This window comes from Pholcus phalangioides, unplaced genomic scaffold, assembly GCF_987345545.1.
Source record: "Pholcus phalangioides strain wild (caught in Gottingen) unplaced genomic scaffold, Ppha-v1.0 ptg000011l_1, whole genome shotgun sequence".
NCBI lineage: Eukaryota > Metazoa > Arthropoda > Arachnida > Araneae > Pholcidae > Pholcus > Pholcus phalangioides.
In genome coordinates, this window is record NW_028301604.1 from 30,403,094 (window position 1) to 30,415,321 (window position 12,228).

General features: G+C 37.5%; 1 protein-coding gene across 4 annotated transcripts in view; it reads right to left on the minus strand.

Annotated features, from left to right (window-relative positions):
* LOC149080327 (bridging integrator 2-like) overlaps window positions 1–12,228 on the minus strand; it is a 428,403-nt gene that overhangs the window by 285,258 nt on the left and 130,917 nt on the right. The window lies entirely within an intron of this gene.

Sequence of the window (12,228 nt, forward strand, 5' to 3'; positions counted from 1 at the left end):
GAAGTCATGCTTGCCATGAATAAAAAAGGCTTTGATGCGTATAGCATTTTTAACCTCGTGGCCTGACTCGGATTCGATTCCTCGTAATTTTCACACACAATTTCAATCAGGATATATATAGTAACAAGTCCTGATTGATTCATCATCGCCAAGCCAAAACTGCTGAAGCTATAAATATCAAATTTTGTCAATAGTTTTGTTTCATGACGTAAAAACTCACAAGAAGGGGTTTTTCGAAATTTTACCTAAGGGGGTTCAAATTTAATATAGAGAAATCACACCGAGCTGAATCCGCTGAGGCTCTATTCATGAAATTTGGTCAAATGTCTTGTTTCATAACGTAAGAATGGTTTTTTCAAAATTCAACCCCCTAATGAGGGGGGGATTCAAAGGTTATATCGAGCAATGAAATCTAGTCAGTATTATATTTCATAATGTACGCAGGGCTGGACATAGGCAGTAGCAAAGGGTGGGATCACACCAAAATGTTAAGGGCCATAAAACTGAATCTTATTACATTGATTATGTATGTATTACATTCAATTATAACTCCTTCAAAAAAAACCAGAATTTGAAGTTCTGTCAACCTATTGATTAAAAATGTGTTGATTTATTAAGACACACACACATCGGTCTACGATAGTGAATCCGCGTGGCTCTCACATCATCCTCGAATGGGGGTGTTCATTTTTGACCAGTCAACAGAATAAGATATCTTGGTGATTCCTTATGCCGATTTTGAAGAAAATTTATGGATTTAAATATTGAGAAATTTTAAGACCAATACTCAAGGCCTCCAGAGACCATTCAGCCTTTACCCATGCGGGGAGCACAGTATCATGAGGCTTCCTATTCACCTGAACTACCCAGTGGGGCCATTAAGATGGCCCTGCACTCTGAAACTTCCTTGGAAAGGTTTTTTACAAATACAACGCCACAACAGGCAAAATGCCCAATGAGGTGGCTGAGAAAAAGATGCCCATAATAAATATGGATGTCATACATTTAAAAAATACAGAAACCCAATTAAAAATACAATTACAAACAATATATATACATGATGAAATATTATACAATGCCCATAAGAATACTTACGATTAGCTTATTCTAAGTATGGATAGCTTCTCGATTTACACCAACATGTTTATCATATTTCGTTTTAAACAAGTCAACTATGTTACTACCTCCGGGGCTAAGCTATTCCATTTATTAACAACCCTATTAGAGAAAAATTCCCTGCGACACGATAACCTTGCATTGTCCCTTACTAATCGATACTGGTGTCCCCTTGTAAAAGCAGTAGATTGACAGTGTACTAATAATTCATGGTCCATCCTATTCATCCCATTGAAAATTTTGAACACTTCGATCATATCTCCCCGACAGCTGCATTCATCCAATGTAAACATATTAAAAAATTAAGTCTCTCTTCATAACTCAAGCCCTGTGTGCCAATAAAGACACGTGTAGCTCTTCTATGCACCCCTTGAACCAAGTCTATGTCCATCTGTAGGTATGATCTCCACAACCTTACAGCATACTCCAGTCCACGGCAAACTAAACCTCTGTAATTTATTCCCTGAAGCTGAGAAAAAATTTAAAATTTTGGGCCCTCACTTCGATAAAGGGGGATCTACTTTCATTGGCAAAGAAAGATAAAATTGAAATAATTTCATGAACTAGGAAGAAATTATTTGTAGCAAATAAAGAAAAGTCTTTGTTGCTTGTAAACACACATGTCTCAATGACTCAAAGCCCTAAGTTCATCCCCCTAAGTTTAAGGTAACGTAAAGGAATGGCATAAAAAATACTGTCATATTAATTTGAAGTACATCTCGCAGACAAGTCAGTCTGGAAACATTCTGGGCATTCCTGCTCTAAAAAATGAGAATCAAAATTGTGAGGATTGAAAGTTGGGGAAATTGAGAAGAAAATCCTTCAAGCCCATATCAAAAGTTAAATCATCCAAACAGTCGGAACTTTTGAATATGGATGTTTGTGGGTCCCTCCCTACAATTTCTAATAGGGAAGTCCAGTATTTTTTGACTATCTCAGATGCCTTTTTCTGCAAGGTTGCAGTGAATGCTATGAAAAAAGTCTGAGGCGTTGAACTGTTTCAAAAAATTTCAAACGCGGGCAGAGATTTTTAAATTTCAAAATCATAAATATCTGAATTGACAATGGGATGAAGTTGACAAATAATGAATTTTGTGAGTTTCTACACTCTCAAGGCAATCAAAGCTGAAAGCATGAATACCTACTTGTCCAAGCAAAACAGTGTTAGTAAAAGCTTTAATTATATAGCTTTGGATGCAATCAAAATCATGCTGAAATATGCTGCTCTAAATAACATTTTTTGGGCGGAAGCTCTATTGTGCTTCACTGAAACTTGGAACCATGGCCAACGCCAGGAATGAGGCAACACGATTACAGGGGCAGCATTTTTTATGACGGTGTTTGAATGCTCTAAAGCAGTGGTTCTCAACCTTCTCTGACTCGCAGAACACTTTTCAGTGTATAATTTCTATGGCGGCGCCCTGTTCAACACGAGGAGCCCTTTTTAGTATATTATCTATATGGCGGTACCCTTTAGGCCTATTATTTTGTTTGTTTATCAAATTTATTGATTTATTTTATTATCGTCAAGTGTCCGCGGAGCCCCAAGGGCTCCACGGAGCACTGGTTGAGAACCGTTGCTCTAAAGTTAAAATTTTCTAGCATGGTTTCCACAGATGATGCTTTGACTGTAGTTGGATTGCTTACGACACTAAAAGTTATTAATTCAAAAAAAGGGAAAAAAAGATGGGTAACGTGGTTACCATTAAAAAAAGGTTGGTTAAGGAAAAAGCAACAATATTCGCAGGTTAAATTATCATTAGAGGGATTGAGATTTGCACCTAAAGATTGGCATGGTTTACTCAGAATGGATAAATATTCCTACTCAAGGCTGTCTCAGTTACTCTTCTACTCATCTTTTTTATGTGTATTGTTGGAAGTACATTCCAGATTTAGAGTATAACCTGCATAAGTAACTTGTTTTAGAATTGAAAAAAAAGCTTTGTAAATTTGTATCCGTGACTATCTGAATATTAAGAGAGAAGGAGAAAGAAAAGGTGTCACAGATAAGTGTGCACCGCTTTAGTTAATAAACCATTTCTGAATTCTCTTGGCACACATTGTAAATAAAACTCCCCCAGAACTAAGTAGCTCCACCAATACTAACACTCTCCAGTGAAATACACTGGTGTAAGAAATTAAGATAATTTGCAGACTTGGTCGATTATCTCTAGAACTACTGTACCGATTTTAATGAAATTTGATATGTACATACATTGATACAATGCAAAACAAATAACCATTCAATAATTGTAATACACACGCATGATCATGCGTAACACTCGTTGGAGTCGGAAGGTATGAAACAGCGGTTGCAGAATAAACAAAAAAATGGGTTAATAGATGGGTTAATAGGGGGTATGGTCTCCTCTTACAGATATACAGGTCTTGCAGCGTGATTTCATACTTGAAATAAGGCAGTTTATCATTTCCTGTGGCAATTGGTCCCACTCGTTCAGCAACGCTGTTTTCATTCCCTGGATGATTCCCGGAGGAGGGTTGCGAGTTGCAATTGCCCTTCCCAGAGCATCCCAGACATGCTCTATAGGGTTAAGGTCTGGAGATCTGGCTGGCCAATGTATCCGGCGAATATCCTCACTCTCTAGAAAATCGTCGAGCAGAAGAGTTCTATGTGGCCTCAGGTTATTGTCCATTAAAATGAACTCAGGGCCAACTGCACCCCTGAAAAGGCGAACATAGGGCTCCAAGACCTCATACCTCACACCAGTCACAGTGCCACTTTCAAAGACATGGAGAAGTGTGCGGCCATCCAACATGATGCCTGCCCAGACCATTAAACCTCCTCCGCCATAATGGTTGATTTCATTGCCATTAATGGTTGATTGACATTGGAGGGTAGGTAGCGGGTCTCTGGTTCTCTCCATATGAGCGTACGGCGAGAATCGGTGCTTAGGCTGAACCGGGACTCATCAGTGAAGAGAACGGTCGCCCATTGATCCATACTCCAATCTGTATGCTCTCTGCACTATGATAAACGGATTCTCCTGTCCGTAGAAGTGAGGTGGATGCAAACAGCAGGTCTTCTTGCAAACAACCCTCTCTCATGAAGTCTTTTGGAAACAGTCACCCTTGATACACAGGTTCCTGTGGCTGCATACAAGTCACGAGAGAGCTGTAGCACTCCTGTTACGCCTCACTATAATCAACAAATGGTGATCTTCTCTGGCTCTTGGACGACCTTGCCCAGGCTTTCTCTCCATGGATCCGGTATCCTGGAACTGTTTCCATAAGTTACACACGACGCTGGGCGTTAAATTGAACTCTCTACAAATCTGGACTTGAGATTGGCCTGCTTCTAGCCTCCCCACAATTCGCCACCTCATTCCATCATCTAAACGTTGGTGGTTACTCATTTTTACTGTTACAATTTGAAATTAACCGATTGCTGCAAAATAACACCAAGAAATTCGGCGAGGTGTGCTAGCCAACGAAATGCGTCTTAACTTACGAGTGCTTGTAAAGCCTGTTTCTCTACTGGCTCCGCCTACACACACGTGTACGCTTACGTATTTGACGTATAAGATTTGCATTTTTGTCTAGAAGCAGTAGTTTTATATTCAGTTCAGTTCTTTTCATGAAATTCGATAAAATATACAAATTCTCTTAATTTATTTCACCAGTGTAGGAACTGAATTCTTCTATTCATTTACTTATCCATTAAGACTATACAGCACGTATTGTAAAAATAACTGAAATTTTCTTATCAGTTGATCTGAGAGTTGGGTGTTTTTTTGGTGGTTTTTTGTTGTCAGCAGAGTACTTTTTAAGCATTCTTTACTTATTATTATAAGAGCATTTTGCTTTATATTTTAGTGCACTGGATCTTAGTCTTTTTTTTTCAATCATGGACTGGAAATTATAATTAATAAATCAGGGGTTTCTTATCCCTTTTGAGTTTCACAGACCCTTTGTGCCAATAAAATAAAGGTGACAGTATAACACTATCAATATAAGACCACCAATAATATTCAGTACATAGGCTATGCAAAAACAATGAGTTAATTGCTTTTTACATTCTAGATCACGTGGATCCCCTTAAAATCTCTCCTAAGACCCACTGGTTAAGAACCTCTTCTATAAATAATTAATAAACAATTAATTGCAATAGTGAATTATTTGAATATAGAGTTTATATCTGTTTTGGTGCATAATTTCAGGCAAATTTATTGGAAATAGAGTGATTTTAGAAACAAAAGTGCGAATTTGAAAAATTGCGAATGGTCGAAATATTTCTAAAATTTTATTTCGATTTTTTATTCAATATGATATTGTAAAAAAAAAATCTTGAAAATTACACTGTTAGAAAAATTTCTTCTAATTAAAAGGCAATCCGTCTCTACAACAAATTACTCAGTTACCATTGTTCAACTTGATCATCAATAACAAAGTAGAATATATATAAGAAAGAGAAAAAAACTGTGCAGTTATACCTAATGGCTCTTACACATGCTCAGTTATACCTGCGCAGGTATAACCGTAGTTATACAAAATGAAAAACCCTTCTCTTCAGGTAGGTCACCTGTGCAGGTCAACTGATGACCCCTACACATGCTCAGTTATACCTGTACCGGCTAATTGTGCAGGCATGTGTAGGGGCCTTAATGCTTTTCAGTGCTGAAATGCTATTCAACTCTTTGCTATGCTATTCAATGCTTAATTCATCTCAACACACTTCCTTTCTTGCAATTAAATAAGTGTCACCTATCTCTAGGGTTCTTGAAAAAAAATTAGGTACCTCCTATTTCTTGTTAAGGATCTTTTTGCTCTTTTTCAACATTTTTCCAATTGAGTTCCCTTACTTTAGGCAATTGCCCCCAGTGTAAGTTTCAATTCCTTGTTCATGCTCTGACAAGTGCCTCTCTCAACCAACACCATAATAGAAGAATCTCTACTGTAGTGCTGTTTGGCTCAATAATGTTCCGAGAGAGAGAGAGACTGCCCATTTCTGTATACCTATCTGTTTTTTATGCCAGGGTAAAGCTTAAAGCGGAATCCTTGATAGTTACAAGGCTGGTCCACGGAACCCTCGATATTGAGGCTGTTCTAGACCTAAAAAAATTTTTTGTATATTTAATCCTAAAAAAGGTTGTCCTTACTGCCAACCCAATAACATCATAGCCCCAGGGCAAAATGTAAGACGACCTAGGCAGCACCTCTTAATTTACATGTTTATTGTCATAAATCATTGTCCAGATCTTATTGTGGAAGCTCCTGTTCAACCAAGGTTCCTGCATGGCCCCCACAAAAGTTCAGGGGCCCCCAAGATGATTCTCATCAGATGTAAATCTATTTTTGCTTTTCACACTACAAATTCGTGTATTAGAGGTGGCCCGTGAAGAGAGTGAAATAGAACTCACCAAAGATCTCAGCCTAGAGCCCTACTGCGGGATGTGGGACCATGGGTTTCAGTGCTGTGCCTGATTGAACTCAGAATATCAAGAGCTCTGATTATAACCATCACCAGAGAAAGAGAGATCGCTTTCACTTTATTTTTCATTTGATTCTTCGATTTACATAATTTTAATTATGATGCACTATATGTAAACTTTGGCGGATCAATAAATTCTGGTTTTGCCAGACATGCTCGAGTGCCTATGTTGCTTCTTGTGACAGAGCCTGGGGGGTCTTGTGCTTTCCCCAGTTTCTCCATCACCCGCACAAGAACTCTAATATATAGGTTTAACTGAAATAATCATGATACTAATCATTAAATCATAGGGTGTTCGTCAGAGTTATCTGTGAATATATATATAAATTTATATACAGCCAAACCACTCTATCTCTTGAAAAATAAAAAAAATCTCTTGCATTTGCTGTACTAAATCAATGTATTTTCACCTCTCAGTCTCGAAGTATTTTTTGAAAACTCTATTTTTTTGAATACCAAGCCCAATTGATAGTAAAAAGAAAATACAGAAATTCCTTTTCTTTCACGCAAATCTGTCTTTCCTCTGGTGATGAAAGAAACTGATAAGAACGGATCATTCCTATTGCATGTAGTATGCAAAGAAGTTTGGTCTGTACATCTAGTATAGTTGCCTTTCGGCAAATGTAAATTATTTTGTTTATTGCTCGCCGCTTTCTGTATTTCTCAAAAACTTACAATAAACAAACCATTTTAGAGACAAATTTAAAGGGATCATCAGCTTGCTGAATGTTTATGTATCCGTTTACACCCATACTAAAAATTTTGCTTTTTTTTTTTGGAGATATTTGTTAAAATATTCATTTCAGTGACGTTTCAACTTTTGCTACCTACAAAAAAAAATTTAAATCCTATTAACAGAAATGAACTTTTACAGAGTTTCGCGGTTCCAGTTGAAATGAAAATGCTGTGTAATTGAGGTTGTGCGTCTAATCCAGTGTTTCCCAAACTTATTCAGCCCATCGCCCCCTTTTCAAAAACAAAATTTCTCATCGTCCCCCTGGAAGAGATGTTAAAAACCCACATATTAAAAAGTTGAAAGATGCAGTGGCGAATTTTCGATTTTTTTGCATAAATGTTTTCCTGAAACATTTCTGGTATAAAAAGGGTTAGAAATTCTAAAATAATTACAATTAAGAAAATTACAGTAAACTTCACTGCAAAACAAAAAAAATTAAATTTGTGAATTATAAAATTATAAACATATGCATATAACACAAAACATGCATTTAGTTGCATTTATTGTGGTCAAAGTAATATTCACATCACACAAAAAATTTTCCATTAATGAGCAAAACTACAATTGTTACTTAGTTTTAATAAAAATAATTTTATTATTAATAGATGTTTTCTAAGTGTGATGATTGTCGCTTGGTTTTACTATGCAGTGTTCTCAAATCCTCACAACTGAATATCTGTAGGTGATTTTGATTTCTGTCGAAAGATTTGTGAGTGCATTGAAACGTGTCGCACATGAAAAATGTTCAGCTACATTAGAACCTTTCAATAACGGACACTCATGGTAGGGCCATCTTAAGAGCATTATCGACCCCCCGTCAAGTGATTTTTCTGAGGCCCTATCTGGGAACTACTACAACTATTCAACTACTTCTCGTTTTTCTGAGCCCCTTCTTTTCTTCAGGAGCCCATGCGTTAAGACGGCACTGACTCACGGGACCGAAAATTTTCGCCGCTAACGAGGAGTGTCCGTTAATGGATGGTAAAATAATCAGTCTCAACGGGAGTCCGGAGTCCCATTGACATAATTCAAAAACTGTTTGATAACTGGAGGTGTCCGTAAAAACAGGGAGTGTCTGTTAAGGGAGATTCCTCTGTATATCCCCATAAATTCCAGGCACGGTATTTGCTTTTACAGAAAGAAAAATTAATAGCCATGTTCAAATTTGAACGTCACACCGTCTTTTAATGTTATTTCTGCCAATTTTTCTTGTAAATGTGATAATTGATATTGTTGGAGATTGAAAAGAAAAGTATCGAAAATTTTTATTTTTTTCATTCAGTACAGATTATTTATTTCATTGCAGATTGTAAGGATCTCTTGGGAATACGTGATGATCAGAGAGGTTACATAAAAAAAAAATATATTATTTTAATCTCCCTCTCCCCATTGTCAACTGCACCTTACACATTCCTGAAACAATTTAAACTACATTTAACATGTGTTACGTACTCCTATGAAATCGCGTATCCAGAAATTTTATTTTATACAAAATTATTCGCACCAACGCATGTTGGAGTTCAGTGTTCTACTTTGACAGGGAACACAAAATAAGTTCCAGTGAATGCATAAAACTTCATTAATGATAAAATTCAGCCAATCCTTATTATTCAAGTTCGAACAAAGCCACTTGCAACACAGCTTAATTAGAAATTATATATTTATTTAATATGGAATTGATGCAAACTACTCGGCGGTTTCGATTTTACAGTGACTGTCTTAGAAATATGCGCACATGGCTATCCAATTAGAATTAGTGTTGTTGTAACGAACTAAATACGCAATCGTGTTCACACTCTCTAAAGCATGGGTCGGCAACCAAATTTACCTGGCAATCTACTGCTTTGACTTTTCCCCTTCAAAGTTTTAAAATTTGATCATTTTTGTCGCACCACGGTCATTTTCTGCACACGAGGGCTAATTAGACCGGGACCTACAATTTATCGCCGATTCCGAACGGCAGGCTTATTTTTTATACTCATCGAGAGGTTGGTGCGCTAACCCCTCGATGGGGGACTCCCTGCGGTAGTAATTTTTTGCTGCGGTCAAGTCACCGTTTTTTGTTGTCCCCCTGTGTCAGGGAAGTTTTTCTGACAAGGACGAACCGGGTATCGAACTCGCAACACCTCTAAACATCCTTTGGTACTTTAGGTGAGTATCTCATCGACCTGGGCTACAGCGCCCGTTTCAAAATTTAATTGTTAAAATAAATTCATTTTTGAAATTACCGATCTTGGGAGCTCATGAGACATTAGTTGGTGTTTTTGGTTTGTTAACCAAGTAAATTCTGAAACAAACTCGAACGCGAGTATTTTTTGTTATATTACCTTATTTTTTCTGTCATGTTATTTCGGGTGTGAACAGTTCCTTAGGAGAAAATGAAGTTTCTCACCAAGGAAGATAATGAACGAATAAAAAAAAAGAAGACATCTGATATTTAATTTAGATAATTTCCTATACAAAACATTTTCCCGGCATTATATTCGCTGGGTAAACAAAATATTTGGACTCAAGTCACAGAGGCCCTAATTCCTGCCTTGCCCAGGACCTCTTCGTGTCTAAGTCGGACTCCAGCTAGCTGCCATTTATTTTTCAAATCGCCAGAGTTACTGCGATATTATATAGGTCCATATTTTAAGAAAATGTAATTTTACATTATTTCAAGCGCAGGTCTCTCACTTCTTTCTTGATTAAATCTGACAAGCATCAGGGGACTACAATTGACTCTCTCCCTCTTTGGTTTCTTCTACATATAATTCTGAATAACAATCATTCTAAATATTTACCATTGTTTTATGAATATATCTGAAAGCTCGTTAGATTGCAATGAATTTCAACCCTTTCAGCTCAAACATATTAAAAGGAAAAAGATTCGGATTTGGATGAAACTACGCTAATTAAACGTAAAAATACAATAAAAAATACTTTCAGAGAGATATGATTGATAATATAATTATATATCCTAAAGTAATACTATCACTATAGAGCGCAAAAAACCAACGATGTTCACTAAAAATACCCGGAAATTCATTGGTGCTTATTTCCGTGTATTTTTAACGAATATTGATGGTGTTTTGCATTCTACATTGCTAAAAAGGTAATTTCATCATACTATTAATATACTACGATGCTTAAGAATGAGTCAATTTCAAATTGAGTAAAATCACTCTTGAAAGGTCGTATGACAATGCATCGTTTTCTTTCAAGGAAAAACACTACATAAGTCACCGTAAAAAAAAAAATTCAAGTCAAAAAAATAAATTTTTATAAATTTTCTACTAAACCGACACCATTGCGAGAAGAAATTTCTATCATCCGATGCTGAAGGAGGGTGTATCTCCCCCCCCCCATATTCTTTGCAATATTCGAACGAGAAACTATGCTTGTTTGCGGAGATAGTACCAAAATTTCCCTTTTATCCTTATTGTCATAATCAGTGCGGTTACGGATAGCGCTCTTGATAAGCATTAATAGATAGTATAGGCACTGAAACCTATGAGCTGAGGCCCTTTGCGCCCCCCTCCCCCAATAAAATTTTTAAGGGGTACTGCCCCCCCCCCCCCCGCAATTAATTTCTAAAAATAAAATGCAATGCACGTTCTCTCTGTGCTGCGTACACGCTTGTCTCGTGTATATGGGACGACAAGCAACTTTATGCCTTTCCCCCTCCCAGTGGCGTCGGAGCCAGGGGTGCTGTGGGTGCTCGAGCACCCACGGAAGTTTGTAGAATGGGTCCGAGCACCCACAGAATTGATTCAAAAATCGAAATTTCTTACATGAATCTCAAGACGGCACCCACAGGTTCGAAACACTTCCGACGCCCTGCCCCCTCCAATATTTTTTTCATGTTGGCGCCTCTGATAGATAGTACTGCCCAAGTGTTTTACATAAGTCATGAAAATCGGTCAATATAAGAGGATTTAGTAACATCAAAATTTTGATTTAAAAAAATACATTATTGTACTTACGGTGTGGATTCAACAAACATTTTCCGCATTACATTCATTTCTTTTCGGACACCATCGAAATTACAAATAGAAACACAAAGGCCCCAAGAGGCAAATTGTCCAACAAGGTGGCTGAAGCTGATATGCATGTTTGAACCATGAAATAGAGGTCCATCCTTCAGTGCCGTCTTAACGCATGGGCCTACCCGGGCCTCACAAAAGTGAGATTTGGTTGAAATTTTCTATAATTTACGTGGTAGGGCCTCAGAAAAACCACTTGGCCGGGGGGCCCATGGTGCTCTTAAGACAGCCCTGCCATCTGTTGTGTAACAAACACTTTAGGTATGTGACTTTTTTACACGAAAATTCAAGCCTGTTCATCTGTAATTCATAATTTGGTACTTCCACACACGTTATCTTTGGGTTTAAGTAATTCAGGAACTTGAACGAATACATTACAAAAAGTTTCTATTACGGCAGTTGCTCAAAGTGAGCGTCGGGGTTCCTAGTGGGTGTCGTGACGAGCTGTTGACCATTGATGTTTGTGTCTGTTCCCAAGCAGTTCTTTTATAAAAAAAAAAAACCAGAATGCAAAAAAGCCATAGCCGTAGGTGAATGAACAAGGATGCTAAAATCATGCCCCCCACCTTGCCGCAGGGTCCCGAGGCTAGGCTCTTTGGTCGGCCACAATCTGTATTGAATTGATAAGGTGAAAAAAAAATAATAACGAGAATCGTCTCGAGGCCCTGAAACCAGAACACCAATACCAGCTGCACTTTTTTGGGGGACGATAGCTCCAATAATGAATAGTCATTAGCAAAACCAGTCATTCCCAGATGGTGTTGAAATCTGCGACAGAAGGCTTTATTGATCAATTACAGCAGATGAAACATGTACAACTACTGTGTGCAAATATTAGTTGTTTTTTTTTCGCCCATAGGCATGGATATTTACGAAGGCTTTCTTCGGAAAAGGATCCC